Here is a 16,827-nt window from a genome sequence, read left to right as displayed (position 1 = left end):
CATTGACTTATGTGTGGAGAGTAAGTTCAGGAATGCCTTCCAGTACGTTGCTTTCAGTATGTTATTGTTGTTCAGTTGTCTTTGAAGATTGTTGTGCCATTGATGATTGTTGTTCAACCATTGAGAGAAGATGAAGATGAAGATGAAGAACAATTAAAGAGAGAGAGAGAGATAGAGTTTGAGGTTTAAAAAACTTGAAAGTATGGGAGAAAGGTGCGCGTATTGTGAAAATGTGAGTGAAGTGGGTTTAAATAGAATTTTTTGCAATGATGACAAAAAGGTGTACGCAGTCATGGGGGGAAGTGTACAGATTTAGAACTAATTACAAGAATTGTTAAACCCAATGTGTCACGCTTTAATCATGCATGCTCATAAAGTGGGACAACTGTATCCACTAAGAACCACACGAAATCAAACGACAAGACAACTATTAAATGCAGTAACTATTTAGAATCAGGAAGACAAATCGATAAGATTGTTTCTGATCAGAACCTTTCTGATTCATGAAAAATTTTCTTACTTCAAAAAGCTTCAAGTTTCAGAGTCAGAAAGCAAAACAATCTTAGAATCTAATCTAGAGTTCTAAAGACTTTACATTTTGAATAACATCTTTTCATTCTGGACACGGTTTCATAAATAGATTTTTCATAATGAATTTGAATTTATCTTTAGTAAGGGTTTTTGTAAAGATATCAACCCATTGATGGTTTGTATCAACAAATTTTAGGTGAAAAATTCCCTTCTGAACATAGTCACATAAAAAGTGATGTTTTATTTCAATATGCTTAGCCCTAAAATGCAAGATAAGATTCTTAGATAAACATATAGCAGAAGTATTATCACAGAGAATAAGAATGTTACTCTCAAATATCTAATAATCTTCCAATTGACTCTTCATCTAGAGTATCTGAGTGTTGCATCCAGAAGCTACGATGTTTTCAGCCTTAGTTATTGATAGCGCAATTGTTGATTGTCTCTTGCTGGACCATGAGATTAAGTTGTCTCCCAAAAATTGGCAACTTCAGAACTACTTTTTCTTTCAATTCTATCTCCAGCATAGTCAGCGCCACAATAGCCTACTAATTTATACTCACTTGATTTTCTATAAAATAAACCAAGATTAGTAGTTCCTTTCAAATACCTAAAGATTCTCTTAACATCAATTGAGTGAGTTTCCCTAGGATATGATTGGAAGCGAGCACATAAGCAGACACTAAATAAGATATCAGGTATAGAAGTTGTTAGATATAGAAGAGAACCTATCATACCTCTGAAAAGCTTCTGATTTACCTTACTGCTTACCTCTTCTTTCTCTAGAATGCATGTAGGATACATTGGAGTCTTTGCTAGCTTACGTTCTGATAAGTTGAATTTCTTCAGAAGTTCCTTTGTATATTTTCTTTGATGAATATACGAGCCTTCTGGTCTTTGATCAATTTGGATTCCCAGAAAGAATTTTAGTTTTCCCATTAGACTCATTTCGAATTTTGTCTGCATAGACTTAGCAAAATCCTTGCACAATGATGCATTAGCATAACCAAAAATAATATCATCAACATATATTTTCACAACCAAAATGTCATTCTTGAAGGTTTTCCAAAAGAGAGTCGTGTCTACTTTTCCTCTGGTAAAATCATTTTCCAATAGAAAGTTGCTTAGTCTATCATACCAAGCTCTTGGAGCTTGCTTTAAACCATACAAAGACTTTTTCAATTTAAAAACAAAATCAGGATTTTGAGAACTTTCAAAACCAGGAGGTTGGTGCACATAAACTTCTGCAAAAATATAACCATTCAGGAATACACTCTTAATATCCATCTGATAAAGTATGATGTTATGATTTACTGCAAAAGAAATTAAAAGATGAATAGACTCTAACCTAGAAATTGGAGCAACTGTTTCTGTATAGTCTATACCTTCTTGCTGACTATAACCTTGTGCTACCAACCCAACTTTTTTTCTGATGCTTTCGCCTTTCTCATTCAACTTGTTTATGAAAACCCATATGGTCCCAATGACATGGAAGCCTTTTGGTTTTTGAACAAGACCCCAAACATCGTTTTTGGTGAATTGATTCAGTTCATCTTGCATGGCCAGAATCCATTCATTATCCATAAGAGCTTCATCAATGGAGGTGGGTTCTATCAGAGACACCAAACCTAGAAGAGTCACTTCAAAGGGTCTGAATGAAGATCTAGTTCTGACTGGAGCATTCTTGTCTCCTAGAATCAGTTCTTCGGAATGAGAAGTTCTTGATCTACTCTTATTCTCATAAGTTGGATCAACGATTGCTTCTGGTTAAGTCGTTTCTTCATATTCTTTGGATTTGCCTTCTGAGCCTTTTTCTCTAGAGACAATATCTTTGGATTCTGAAAGGTTGATCTTTAGAGCTGCAAATTTCTCAACTAGCTTTGACTTTTCAGGGTAATGCTTATCAATGAATCTAACATGAATTGATTCCTCAATAATTCGTGTTTCTGTATTAAAGATTTTGTAGCCTTTAGAGCGTTCAGAATATCCTAATAGTAAACACTTATGTAGCTTAGAGTCAAACTTTCCAAGATTCTCTTTAGTGGTTAACATAAAGCATTCACATCCAAAAGGATGAAAGTAAGAAATGTTGGGCTTTCTGTTCTTCCACAATTCATAAGGAGTCTTACCTATAATAGTTCGGATAGAAATCCTGTTATGAATATAACATGATGTGTTAACTACTTCTGCCAAGATATGCTTAGCCATATTAGTTTCTTAGATCATGGTGCGGGCCATTTCTTGCAACGTCCTATTCTTCCTTTCTACAACTCCATTTTGCCGTGGAGTTCTAGGACAGGATAAATCATGGGAAACACCATTTGAATCAAAAAGATTTTCAAAATATTTATTTTTAAATTCGCCAACATGATCACTTTTGACTTTGACTATTTTGCAATTCATTTTTGTTTGCACTAGTGAGTAGAAAGTAGAAAACACAAAGTGAGACTCATCCTTGTGTTTCAAGAAATTTACCCATGTCCAACGACTGTAGTCATTGTAAGACCCTAATTTTGACCCCTAAGATCCCTTATTCCATCTCATGGCTTGGCATTGACATTGGGATCATACATTGGTATCCTCCTCACCTATCATTCATTGGGTTTGCATTGGGAGAGATCACCAAGCATTTGTGATTGTATCATACTTTATTTTTTCTTTGTTTACTAACCAAAATCCAAAAATATTTCTAGTGTAGCTTTGTTTCTTTTGTAGGTAGTGTGTGTGTCCACCCATGCCTCATCAAGCTCATAACTAGGGTTTGAGACTCTCAATGAAAGTTATTAAGCAAGCAAGGGTCCAAATTGGTTCAAAGCGTCATATATGGATCCCCATGTTATTTATTTTTCATTTTGATCAAGAATTCATCAAGAGTTTGAAGCTTGTTTGTCAAGGAAGCCTTAACTCATCTGGGTATCTTGTGTGCCTTCCTCAGTAAGTTTCTTTGACATTTGGTCAAAAATATCAAGGGAAAATCCATTGTACTTCATAATAAACATATATGATCCTCCATGAGCCTCTAAGAGAAAAGGAACTTCAAGTTTGCAAGTTGGTTCAAGGATGTTGACCAGAAAAGTGAATTGGTCCAATCTAGGGTTCCCTAGACCCTATCGCCTACAATTTGTGTCATATGAAAATAAGTCCAAGAGAAACGTTACTCTTTATCACATTCCAAACAACTTTCATGTTTTCATAAAGAGCTAATTTTATTTGGAATGTCATTTTTTATGGTGAAAGATTATAGGTCATTTTGTATGTGCCCTAGATAGAAGGTCAACTTCCAAGAACCATAACTTCCTCAATTTTTATGATATAAAGATTATAAAAGTTCATGATTAATTTCAAGATGTCTTATTTAACTTGTATTTTTTGAGAAAGGTCAAATTCCACTTGAAAATCCATGTTCCACGAGGAAACATTATAGGTCCATTTTGGTCCTCATCATTGAACAAGCAATTTTCCTCAACTTCTAAAATCCATAACACCATCATGCAAGATCCAAATGGTGTCAAATTTGTGATCAAATTAAAGATAATTAAAAGAGCTACAACATTATACAGTTAACCAAAGTCATTTGAAGCTCATAAAAAAAGTTATTCAAGGTGGAAAAGGGGTCATTTGACTTTTAACTTAGAAAATTTCTAAGTATGTTTGATTCTTCCAACTTCAATGTCAGAATTCACCATGATCCAAGCTTCAAATGGAAAATATCCCAACATAAAAGTTGTTCCTAATAATGGTGGGTTTCCAAAGAGTCCAAGATCACACCATTTGAACAAGAATTGATGGACTTGCGCATAGGTTCTTTTGATGGCCTGATTTAGCAACTTTTGAGCTCAATTGTTACACAACTTTACATGGCCTCATGTTATGACTCAGTAGCATTTTGGCATGAATTTGAGTGGATTACAATGATCATTTGGGCCTTAACATATGGCCATGCATCCATGCACATGAACTTACTCTTTTTGGTCCAAATTTTGAATGGTGTAAAAATTAATTCCGTTGCCTATATAATGAAGTGCATTGCCTCAGATTGAAGGAGAACCATTGCCCAGGGTCTGCCAAGCAACCTCATAGCCACACTTTAGATAATACCTTGAGGATTTCTTTGAAATCGAGTTCTTGATTGAACTTCTGTTTGTGAATAAGAACTCCAAGGATTCATCACCTTTTTCACTTCATTCAACTCCTGCAAGCAAGAGGAAGAAGAACCAAGTAGAATTGCATCAAGATCGAGCTTCAAAGCTACTACCCAAAGGTGAATTTCTTCAAATTTCAACTCTTCGATTCTCTCTCATTTATTAAGATCTTGGCTTGATTTGTGTATGACTGAAGTTCTACCAATGTAGGGATTGATATTGAGTTGCTTTGAGGTCGAATCGAAGTAACTCAGTTTTGGAACCTCAATTTTCAACTCCACTTTTCTCATTATAGAGTGAGAGTTAGAAGATTTAGAGGTGATATTTAGAATCCTCGTGTTTTTCTCTTTATATTGATATATAGACCATCTATTTTCATAAACATTTTAATCTGATTAGTTCGGTGAGTTGGCCAGAGAAGATGACCGGAGCTAGGGCTCCAGAGGTGTGTTGGCATGGTCCAAACCATCAGATCTCGTTGTTATGTTCTAATCTAGTTCGTTCCTTGTAATTACCAAATGTGTGATGCGTTGACTGTAATGCACCATGGAACGCACATGCTTGGCCATCAGATCTGCCACCTCAATTAATGAAGGAGATTTGATGGCCCTTGTTTTTCTGATTTATTCTATTTTTCCAAATTAATTTTTTAAATAACATTTTAAATTCACTATAATTTCATTTTTAATCCAAAAATTATGGGACCACAACCAAAATTTCACAAATAATTTCCTCTTCAATTTCTAAATTAAAATTAATTTTTGGATTGAGTTTGATATTTTTAGTGAATTTTTTGATTTTTGACCTGTTTTAATTGATTTTTAAATACTTTTGACTTTCAAAAAATGACAAAAAAATTAGTCAATGGTCCTTTGACCTTGTTTGACCTATGATAAATCCCATGGACATTTCTTTGGTGATTTAAAGGGATTTTAGTTTTTTGACCCTTTTAAAATTTATTTTCTTCATTTGAAATTTGATTTAAATTGTTTTAACTGCTTTAATATTTTATTAAGCTATTTTATTGACTTTGTGTTGACTCAACTTCTGTTTGGCCTTGGTCTTGTTTGAGTTGGACCTTGACTTGGTCAATACCATTGGATTTAGGGGTTGATGAAGTTTGAACTTCATCCCTAAAGATGAATGAATGATATTGATTAAGTGAGGTTCATCCCTTGACCAATTTGGGATCCCTTCCTTTTCATCTTCTCATCTTCATCTCATTTATTCCCCGATCCTTTTTTGGCCAATGATTTCTCATAGATTAAAATGCTAGTTGATTCATCAATGACCTTGTGTTAGATGAATCAACATGAGCTGGATTGAGATAGGTCTATCCTCTCTTATTTTTTGTGTGTGGTATGCTTTAGGAGCCTGGTCTTGATACTTTGTCTCTAGAATGCATTAACACAAATATTATTATTGTCCAGCCTCAAATAGTTGTGACTTCTACATAAGTCCAATTATGATTGCTTAACATAGCGCTAAATTTGTCCCGAAAGCAATAGCATTTTTGTAAGTGAGATTGTAAGTCTCCTATTCCTCATGGTATTGTATGAAGATTATGTCCCTTTTCCATTTGTGACAAGTAGTGGCATACTTGTTGATTTTATCCAAGTTGGAGCCCTTCTCATGAATGATGCATAGGTTCATATCTTCATGCTTGTGAGTGGATGGTTGAGTGTTCTCCAAAAAATAACTAAAACAATCTTTTCTTTTTCCACTAACATATCTTTGTATTGACTTTATTTTAGTATCATTTACTTTAATGCAATTTAAATTCTTGCACTTTATCATTCATTGTCATTTACATTCATGCAAATTATTTATGTTTCGTCATTTTGACTTTTCTCACTTGAGTCATTGTATTTGTGCTTGAGATATATTTTGTGCTTGTGACTTTATTTTGTTTGTGGTCTTAGGACCTTAAAACACTTAATAAAAATAAAAACCCTAAAAAATACATTGGTGGACTATTGGACCTCTGTCTGTTACTTGATTTAGACCTATGGACTTAGATTAGACAACATCCCTGAGCTACGGAAGATTCTTGGCCAATGCCATTATTTTGAAACCAATCATGGCCAATGTAATTCATCTTATACAAGCTTGAGAAACTTCTTTGGTTTATCTAATACACTCATTCTTTCTTGTTTTAATTGTCATTTTGATCTTATTATTATCATTTGATGTTTTCTCTATGAATTTGCTTCAAAGGGATTTTTCATCTGATACATCTAAAGGATATTGAAGACTGCTTGCTTTGGAGTGCTTACTTGGATGTTTGGTTATCTGTATTTGATGCCATTTTCTTTTTATTAATTGCTTGGATGATTATGGCTTTGTTGTTTGCTTGACAATCCAAAGGAAATGGGTTTCTATCTGACATTATTGTCTTGTAGATGCTTCCCATGGGTTAGATCTTTTCAACTATAAACTTTTAAATCTTGTCTAGGATAGTCCCTTCATCTCCTCTCCTTCTTAAATTTCAAAATCTCTCTCTCATTTTCAAAACTTCTTTGCTTGTGTTTTCCAACTTAGACTTGTTTTAATGAGTAGAAACCTTGGCCTTATGCCATTGATTTTCAAATCATTTTCTTAAATCAAACTTGTAAATAAACTTAATCATATTGACTTTATTTTCAAAAAGACAAAAAAGAACTAACAACCTCATCTAATCATTTTGGCCACTTTGTGCCTTTTTCTTTTAACCTTTTCAAAAGAAAGCATTTAAATTTGAGTTATCTTTGGTTGAGATATAATTCTCCCATTCCATGATATACTTATCGTAAGACTTTCCATTTATTATGGGTTAGTGGCATAGTTATTGATTGAATCCAAGTTGGAGCCCTCCGTCTTAAATGTTGTAAATCCCTCATTATCGGCGGATGTTTGGTTGAGTATTCTCCCATTGATAACAAAATATCTTTAAGCTTTTGTTAAAATCAATCCGCCAACCTTTCACATTTTTACCACGAACTACGAGGTTTTGATCCCTCATTTTTATGTTGGTACGTAGGCATAAGACCGAAGGTCTTGTCAAACACAAACATGTCTATAATGAATTCTCTTCTCATCCCCACACTCTAATTTTAAAGAAATATCTTTTTCAACAAAAACACTTACACACAAAAAGGGCTCTCTAGGAGTACCTAGGACACTTTGGGTGCTAATACCTTCCCTTTGTGTAACCAACCCCCTTACCTGTAATCTCTGACATTTTATTAGTTTTGATTTGAAAACTTCTTATCTTTGGGTTTTGTTCGTACTTTTTCCCTTTTCCTTTGGAAACAATAAAAGTGCCGTGGCGACTCTTGTTTTATTGACATTGAGCTAACTAATAGCTCAGTGGTCATGAATTTACTGCTACAGAAAGAAAGTGGTGACTCTGTTGGGGAGTAATCCTCAGTGGGTTTAGCCTACTTCTTATGTGTATTATATTTTTTGATTATTGATGCTTGTGTGTTTGTATATATTATATGATACTTTCTGTGTGTTATGCTTGGTGATCTCTGTGTGGTGAGATAAGTTCTAACTCGAACTTGAGTGCAATCTAAGATAGGAGGATGGTATAGTCATGTTAGACTCGTGTGGAGTAGTCCTTAACGAGTTGGCTTGAGATTCATCCACTCAGTGGAGACCCCTTTGGAGTTACTGGTGTCACACGAGTAAGTCGTGGATAGGCACTACTTTCTCCAACCTAGGAGTCCGAGAAGTTGAGAACCATAAAACATTAACCCAACTTGGCCTATTTTAGACGTAGTATGGAAATTGTTCAAGTGTGGACTTGATAACAGTTGTTACATGATACTACACACAGAGAATACTATGGGTTGATGAGTCAGTCACCAAAACCTATAGTATCTGATAGATGAGATCACGACTCTGGGAACTTTTTAGAACATGATCTACATGTTTTTATCCTTAGCACACTCCTTTGGGATGGTTCTTAACCTGACTTCATGCTCGCGACTCACAATAAACCCTTTGATTCTCGGTTGATCCGATCAGTTATCATCAAAATCAATGGAACTTAGGTGTTGATAAGGTGAAAACCATAATCCACCAAAATGGATGATTTATCTTGATGATGACTTGATCCATCCCTTGACCTTTGTTTGTGTTTACCTTATATGTGATCCCTTGTGTGTGATTGTTGTATTCATGCATACATGCACCTCATAGCATTCATCACACAAAATAAAATTTCAAGGAACTAAGGTTATATTTGCAAATACTTTCAGACCATAGATTATGGACGAAGGAACACTAAGAAGTACAGTTTCAGATGTCTAGATTTACAAGAGCTAAGGAAGCTAGCTTCCTTTGTACTTTATTATGTGGATTTCAAGGAACATCATGGGAAGCTTCTATTTGTGCTATCAACCGAGGTTGTGGAAGGACTCTTGAATGTATTGGTCTAGTTCTATGATCCTCTCTATCGGTGCTTCAGTTTTCCCGATTATTAGTTTATGCCTATGATCGCTCTATTCGCAAGTGCACGAAGCGTCAGAGTAATATAAAAGAATATCGATCCCACAGAGACCAAATCACCAATCTATAGATTACCATCATTACGATGTTTATCTGAGGCGGTATAAAAGAGATATTGATGTTGCAAAATAATAGTAAATAAAGAAAATAATAAATACAGTGCAGATAAAGACTGTTTTGAATGTATTTCACGTCAGTTAAACGATGTTTCGATTGTCTAAATAGAACTACTTATGGGGCAATATTTTCTACTCTTGAAAAGAATCAATTTAACAGGACCAAGTTTACCCTTAAATTAAGGCCTTTTATTGTCACTTATAAAAGGTGCGCAGAACGCTAAAGTAGTAAACTTATTTTTAAGAAATAAGACTCGTAAACTTAGTTGAAAAGTGATTTTGATTTGGAAAGTTTACCCAAGGAGTTTCCTGATTTTAAATCTATCAACGCGTCCGAAAACAGTTTCAAAAATCGTTTTTCCTTAAAGTGATAAAAATTCCTAGTTAACTAAGTCAGGGTGCTTTCGCACTCCTTGGGTAGTTAAAACTAACCAAGTTTGTTTCAGAAAACTCGAATTAAAAATCAAAACAGCCTTTAAAGCATTTCTACAGATTCAATATGTGAAACATCTCTTTAACCGCAATCCTTACATTCTAACCTTTGAAAGATTTAGTCAGACATGGTAATACAAACAAACACAACGATATTGATCATCATGAAAAGTTGTTTAGAATGTAAGGCGTAATGAACAAGTAAAGCGTGTAAAATAATTAAAACGAGCAATAAAGATAATGGTGAGAAATTAAATAAAGTAAAGACAATGACAGAAATTAAATAAAGTAAAGCATGACAAGAAGTTAAATAAAGTAAAGCATGACAAATAAAACAAATAAAAGCGATTAAATTAGAACCTACTCCAAACGAAGGCTTTAAATCTGGTAAAAGGAAAATAAACTTTTGACTCTGAAGATAAAGACGACAGCAAAATCAAAGTGCTCCAACTCAACCTCACTAAGGTGCGATAACCCCTCGATGTGACGGATTACCGCTTTTACATATGATAATATAGTCTTAGTGTTGTAAACTAAGTTGGATGATTTGGAAATGAACTAGAACGACCTATTTATAGAGGAATTCAGCAGCTTGTAAAGACCATGATGCCCTTCAACTTCTCCTTAGTGGGAATGTGAAATACAAAGGTGGCGCCCGCCACCCCTTCATGGAGCCCGCCATGTGTGTGAATGGGAAAGTTCATCGGATCGTGGCGGTTACCTCCTGGTTGAGGGTTGGTGTGTCATGGCTTCTCCTATAGCGGCCGCCATGCATAACGCCATGTGTACAATATTTGCCGAAAAACCCTAATTTTTGGTCTTTTTGCTTCGTTTATTCTAAAAAGGTCCCGAAAGAGTTAAATATCTGAAAACAACATAAAAGAGAGCATAACACAAGCAAAATGGTAATAAAGACCTAATAAACATGTGGAATCCGAGTCAAAAATGCGGTGTGATTCGGTGTGATCAAATTCTCCCACACTTAAACCTTTGCTTATCCTCAAGCAAAACTCTTTATAGCTCATGCAAGAAAAATAGTATCAACCAGAGTTAATTCAAGGCAAAAAGGCTTATAAGTTCATTCGAGGAATGTATCGAGAGGTACTAATGAATCAAACTAAGGATATTGTAGTGACACTTCTCGCAAATGCGGTCATAGGCTTTGTTCCTATACAAATCAATCCACATCACCCCACCATACCTAGGCCTTCTTTTCATCTTCTTCAAGTCCTTTTCATTCAGGTGCAATCACATTAAGTCTGTTATCCGTACATACTCGTAGTAAGGTGATCGGTTAGTGATTATGATCTTAAGCATGGGGCTCTGGTACATAAGTTGGTGTAACCCCTTTATTTAACCCAATTTTGTAGTTATGGGGGATTAGATCGTAATCCATCCTACCAAGTTCAGCACCAGATACCTCTGAACCAACCAACAATAGGCATATCATTATATATATTTCTTTATTTTTCTTCTGCATGTTTTGCAAATGTCTTTATTTTGCTGGGTTAAATGACCGTGTGAGAGTCAGCTAGCCCGGATTTTCATACAACTAGAGAACAAAGCAGGAATTTTTGTGATCATTCACTTATTTTCATCGGTCCCCTACATAGAGCATGCCTAAGCCGGAGCTGACTGCAAGGATAAACTACTTAAGGACTTATTTGGAAAAAAATTAGGGCCACAACATATGGGGTATCAGGATCGACTCTTATAATCATGAAGCCTACGGTGTTAAGACAATATCGATTTTTAAAAAAAGTTTTCCCAAGTCCTTTACATCCCGTCATAAACCTGTCTTATAGCCTGAATATTCAAGATGCACTGTTGTCTTTGCTCACAATATTTTTTGGTAAGGTTAAAGAAATGGGAGAAATACGGATACACTACACAGATGACTCGTCAAACACATGTTATTTTATTGAAAAGAAAAGGCAAACAACTAAAACGCACAAAATATACTAAAAATAAAGGAAAGCGATAAAAATCTCCTCCCACACTTAAACCGAACATTGTCCTCAATATTTTGATATGAGATAGGGTAGGAGTAACCTGGAAGAGAGAGAGAGAGAGAGAGAGAGAGAGAGAGAGAGAGAGAGAGAGACCTATGGGTGATCACCGGTACCGTCACCGTCACCGCCCTGGTCAGGATGCCTGGGTCGACGACTCCTGCTACGAGTACTAAGACCTTCCTGCAGCTGCCTAGAGCGACCTAAGAGAGACCCCTGGTTGGCCTCGATAAGTGCAAAGTGATGCTCAGTAGCCTGTCGTTGGCGATGCTGCTCATTAGTGATCGCAAGCAAGGGCTCTGTGATAGTCCGATGTGCTTGCTCACTGCGCTGTTGGGAAGCTACCATAAAGCTCATATTATCAATCAGTTGTTGGTTTATGGTATTTAGAAGGGCGTCACGCCTTTCTTCCCGAGCCAGGTGCTCGCGCCACATCTCTTCAGTGATGTAAAAACCGGGAGCGGTACCTGCAAAATGGTCAGAAGAAGAAGGTGCAGTGTGTGCAGGTGATGCAGTAGGAATATCATGAGCAGGTGATTGGTCGTGCCGGTCATAATCATCATCGGGCCCTTGCCCATCGTCCATAGGAACATTAGGTGGAAAAGGACCGGTAAAAGGTGGAGCATCGAGATCATACATCCAGTTCCTTGCATGCCGCACGTTTGTACACTGAGAGCAAGGTAAAACAACACTGGGTATAGCTACACCATGGATCATGAGGTTATAACCACCTTCTCACCGCACCTTGCATAACTTCATATCCTTCAAAAAAATTTAAGTTAATGGTGCGGTGAGGGAGTGGTCCTAACTCAGCATTGAGATTTAATGCTCTAGCAATAGAAGTAATTAAACCACCAAAAGAAATGGTTCCTCCCTTTTTAAGAATGGTGGACATATGTGCAAGCATAAAAGGAACAGGATTGATCCTTCGATTAGTGAGGTAATTCTCAAAGTCAAACCCACATACCGAGAAATCATCCATGAATACTTCCATAATTTCGTCGAGATAATCTGCGAAGTTCGACATCATACAACGTTGGAAAGTAGTTGGCGCATTGCAGAGTCCAAACGGCATTCGTCTGTAAGCAAATGTTCCGTAAGGATAGGTGAAGGTTATTTTCTCTTGATCCTCAGGGTGTATGGGTATTTGGAAAAATCCAGAATATCCATCCAGATAACAAAAGTAAGAGTGTCTGGCAAGACGCTCAAGTATTTGATCTATGAATGGAAGGGGGAAATGGTCTTCCCTAGTTGCCTTATTGAGTTTCCTATAGTCTATGCACATACGCCATCCGCCTTCTATACGTTTGGCCACATGCTCTCCTTCCTTGTTCTGGACGATTGTAATGCCTCCCTTTTTGGGTACCACATGTACAGGACTTACCCATTTACTATCGGAGATTTGATAGATTATACCAGCTTCTAGCAGTTTAAGGACTTGCTTCTTTACCACCTCACTCATTACAGGGTTGATTCTTCTCTGATGTTCTTTGGAAGGTTTTGAATCTTCCTCTAGCGAGATCCTGTGCATACACATGGATGGGATTATACCTTTTAAATCAGAGATGTTGTATCCTAAGGCAGAGGGGTATCTTCATAAAACATTCAAGAGTTGGTTTGTCTCGTCTTGGTTTAAGGTGGCACTAACTATTACTGGGCAGTTCATTTCTTTATCTAAAAACTCGTATCTCAGGTTTTTGGGCAGTTCCTTAAGTTCTTGAGCTGTTTTTCGAGAGTTTGGTGAAAGGTCAGGAGTAAGGGCCAAACATTCGTTAGTGTGAGGTTCTGTTTCCTTTAGCTCTTCACCCTTTTCATTCGGGTTTGGAAATGGTTCGATCTTAGGTTCTTCTTGATCAAATTCCCTTATGCATTCATCTATGATATCAATCGTGTAACATGCGTCTTCTATGATTGGTGCCATCAGGAACTTTGAAAGAATAAACTCTATCTTTTCATCTCCTACTTCAAAAGTTAATTTTCCTCTTTTAACATCTATTATAGCTCCGGCTGTTGATAAAAATGGTCTACCTAAAAGGATAGGGATATCGTCGTCTTCTTTGATATCCATGACCACAAAGCCTGTCGGGATATAAAGTTGATCGATCCTAACGGGGATGTCTTCTATTATGCCTACGGGATACTTAATAGATCTATCGGCTAATTGGAGGGACATCTTAGTTGGTTGTAATTCTCCTAAGTTTAACCTTTTACACACAGCTAAGGGCATTAAACTCACACTAGCGCCTAAGTCTAGGAAAGCTTTGTCGATCACATGACTCCCTAGAATGCAAGGTATAGAAAAACTCCCAGGGTCTTTCTCCTTCTTAGCAAGTTTATTCTCGGAAATAAAATTGCATTCCAAGAGTTTGGGATCGTCAAGCCTACGCTTGTTGGTTAAGATGTCTTTGAGAAATTTGGCGTAAGATGGAATTTGGGTGATGGCTTCAGTGAAAGGAATCTCTACATGAAGCTTCTCTATTACTTTTATAAACTTTTGGTATTGGTTATTGATTTTGGTTTGTTTAAGTCTTTGCGGATATGGGATTGGTGGTTTGTACGGGGGTGGTGGTTTGTGAGTTTTATCCTTGGCTTCTCCTTCTTGGTCGGTTTGTTTTTCGAGTTCCACCGGTTCCTCTCCTTGGTTTGTAGCTATCTTTTCTTTAGAAGCTTTGGACTCGCTCATTGCTGGGTTATGAGGCCCTTCGTAAGCGGTCCCACTTCGTAATGAGATAGCGTTAGCTTGCCCTCGAGGGTTGAGTTGAGGTTGTCCAGGGAATTGTCCTCCAGGTGTAGTTTGTGGGGCTTGGTTTTGTGCTACCTGTGAGATATGGGTTTCAAGCATCTTGTTGTGAGTGATTATCTGATCAACCTTAGTCCCTAATTGCATTATCAGTTCATTTACGTGAATGTTCTGGTTTAGGAATTCTTTATTTTGCTGAGTCTGGCCTGATATAAAGCTCTCCATGATCTTCTCAAGGTTAGGCTTCTGGGGCATAACTTGCATAGGTTGATTTGGTTTTTGGGCTTGATAACCTTGTGGTCTTTTAGGTGCATAATTTTGGATAAGGTTCTGGTTTTTATAGGAAAAATTCAAGTGATTTTTCCATCAAGGGTTGTAAGTATTAGAAAATGGGTTACCTTGGGCATAATTCACTTGGTCGGTGTTCAGGTCGTCAAAAGGTTACATTCTGCCGATTCGTGTCCTTTAGATCCACAAAGTTCACACTCTGTGTGGACTACCACTGCGGTGTTAGTGTTTGTAGAAATATGTTCGACCTTAAGGGCTAAAGCGTCCATTTTCGCTTGCATCATGTCCATAGAGCTTATCTCATGTATTCCACCTTGGATCTCCTTTTTCTCTATTGATGCTCGTTCAGTTCCCCATTGGTAATGGTTTTGGGCCATATCCTAAATTAGGTCACAAGCTTCAGGGTAAGGTTTGTTCATCAGTGCGCCACCAACGGCAGCGTCAGTGCTCATCTTTGTGTTATAATGGAGTCCATTATAGAAGGTATGAACGATTAACCATTGTTCTAGGCCATGGTGTGGACAGACTCTTAACAACTTTTTATATCTTTCCCAAGCTTCAAAAAGTGATTCTCCTTGGTTTTGAGTAAATCTAGTTATTTGGTTTCGAAGAACAACAGTCTTACTGGGGGGAAAATATCTAGCAAGGAATACTCTTCTAAGGTCTTCCCAGGTAGTTATTGAGTTAGCTGGAAGTGAATCTAACCACGAACGTGCTCTATCCCTGAGGGAGAAAGGAAATAATCTTAAACGAATCACATCAGGTGAAGCACCGTTGGATTTAAAGGTGTCGGGCAGTGGAATAAAGACATTTAAATGTTGATTTGGGTTCTCAGTAGCGAGACCCGCAAATTGGTTTTGTTGCACTAATTGCAGTAAAGATGGTTTTAGTTCGAAATTGTTGGCAGGAATGAGGGGGTTTACTATACTAGAACTAGGTTCCCCATCAGAGGGTTCGGCAAATTCCTTAAGAGGTCTCCGGTCGAGATTCTCGGCCATAGCTTTCTTAATTCGGATGAGTAAGAGGCGTGTACGAGTGTAACGTTCGTGTTCCGCTAAAGAATCTACTAAATTTCTGGTACCACAGGTTCTTCGCATTTACCGGCTAACAACAGGGTACGGAATTTGACGAAGTTGGTCCCCGGCAACGGCGCCAAAAACTTGATCGCTCTATTCGCAAGTGCACGAATCACGTCAGAGTAATATAAAAGAATATCGATCCCACAGAGACCAAATCGTCAATCTATCGATTATTATCGTTACGATGTTTATCTAAGGCGGTATAAAAGAGATATTGATGTTGCAAAATAACAGTAAATAAAGAAAATAATAAATACAGTGCAGATAAAGACAGGTTTGGATGTATTTCACGTCAGTTAAATGATGTTTCGATTGTCTAAATAGAACTACTTATGGGGCAATATTTTCTACTCTTGAAAAGAATCCATTTAACAGGAACTGTCGCTTTCGCATATTCAGAACCGATTTTACCCTTAAATTAAGGCCTTTTATTGTCACTTATAAAAGGTGTGGAGAATGCTAAAGTAATAAACTTATTTTTAAGAAATAAGACTCGTAAACTTAGTTGAAAAGTGATTTTGATTTGGAAAGTTTACCCAAGGAGTTTCCTGATTTTAAATCTATCAACGCGTCCGAAAACAGTTTCAAAAATCATTTTTCCTTAAAGTGATAAAAATTCCTAGTTAACTAAGCCAGGGTGCTTTCGCACTTCTTGAGTAGTTAAAACTAACCAAGTTTGTTTTAGAAAACTCGAATTAAAAATCAAAACAACCTTTAAAGCATTTCTACAAATTCAATATGTGAAACATCTCTTTAACCGCGATCCTTACATTCTAACCTTTGAAAGATTTAGCCAGACATGGTAATACAAACAAACACAACGATATTGATCATGATGAAAAGTTGTTTAGAAAGTAAGGCGTAAAGAACAAGTAAAGCGTGTAAAATAATTAAAACGAGCAATAAAGATAATGGCGAGAAATTAAATAAAGTAAAGAGAATGACATAAATTAAATAAAGTAAAGCATGACAAGAAATTAAATAAAGTAAAGCATG

At 36.7% G+C, this 16,827-nt stretch overlaps 1 non-coding gene across 1 annotated transcript; it reads left to right on the top strand.

Annotated features, from left to right (window-relative positions):
* The first annotated feature begins 15,259 nt into the window (after positions 1 to 15,259).
* Positions 15,260 to 15,366, top strand: LOC127133598 (small nucleolar RNA R71). Its single transcript, XR_007807554.1, has one exon. It is a non-coding gene; the product is annotated as a small nucleolar RNA R71 (small nucleolar RNA).
* The last annotated feature ends 1,461 nt before the right edge of the window (positions 15,367 to 16,827 follow it).

This window comes from Lathyrus oleraceus, chromosome 3, assembly GCF_024323335.1.
Source record: "Lathyrus oleraceus cultivar Zhongwan6 chromosome 3, CAAS_Psat_ZW6_1.0, whole genome shotgun sequence".
Lineage (NCBI taxonomy): Eukaryota > Viridiplantae > Streptophyta > Magnoliopsida > Fabales > Fabaceae > Lathyrus > Lathyrus oleraceus.
Note: the sequence above shows the minus strand (reverse complement) of the source record. Positions and strands in the feature narration are given on the sequence as shown.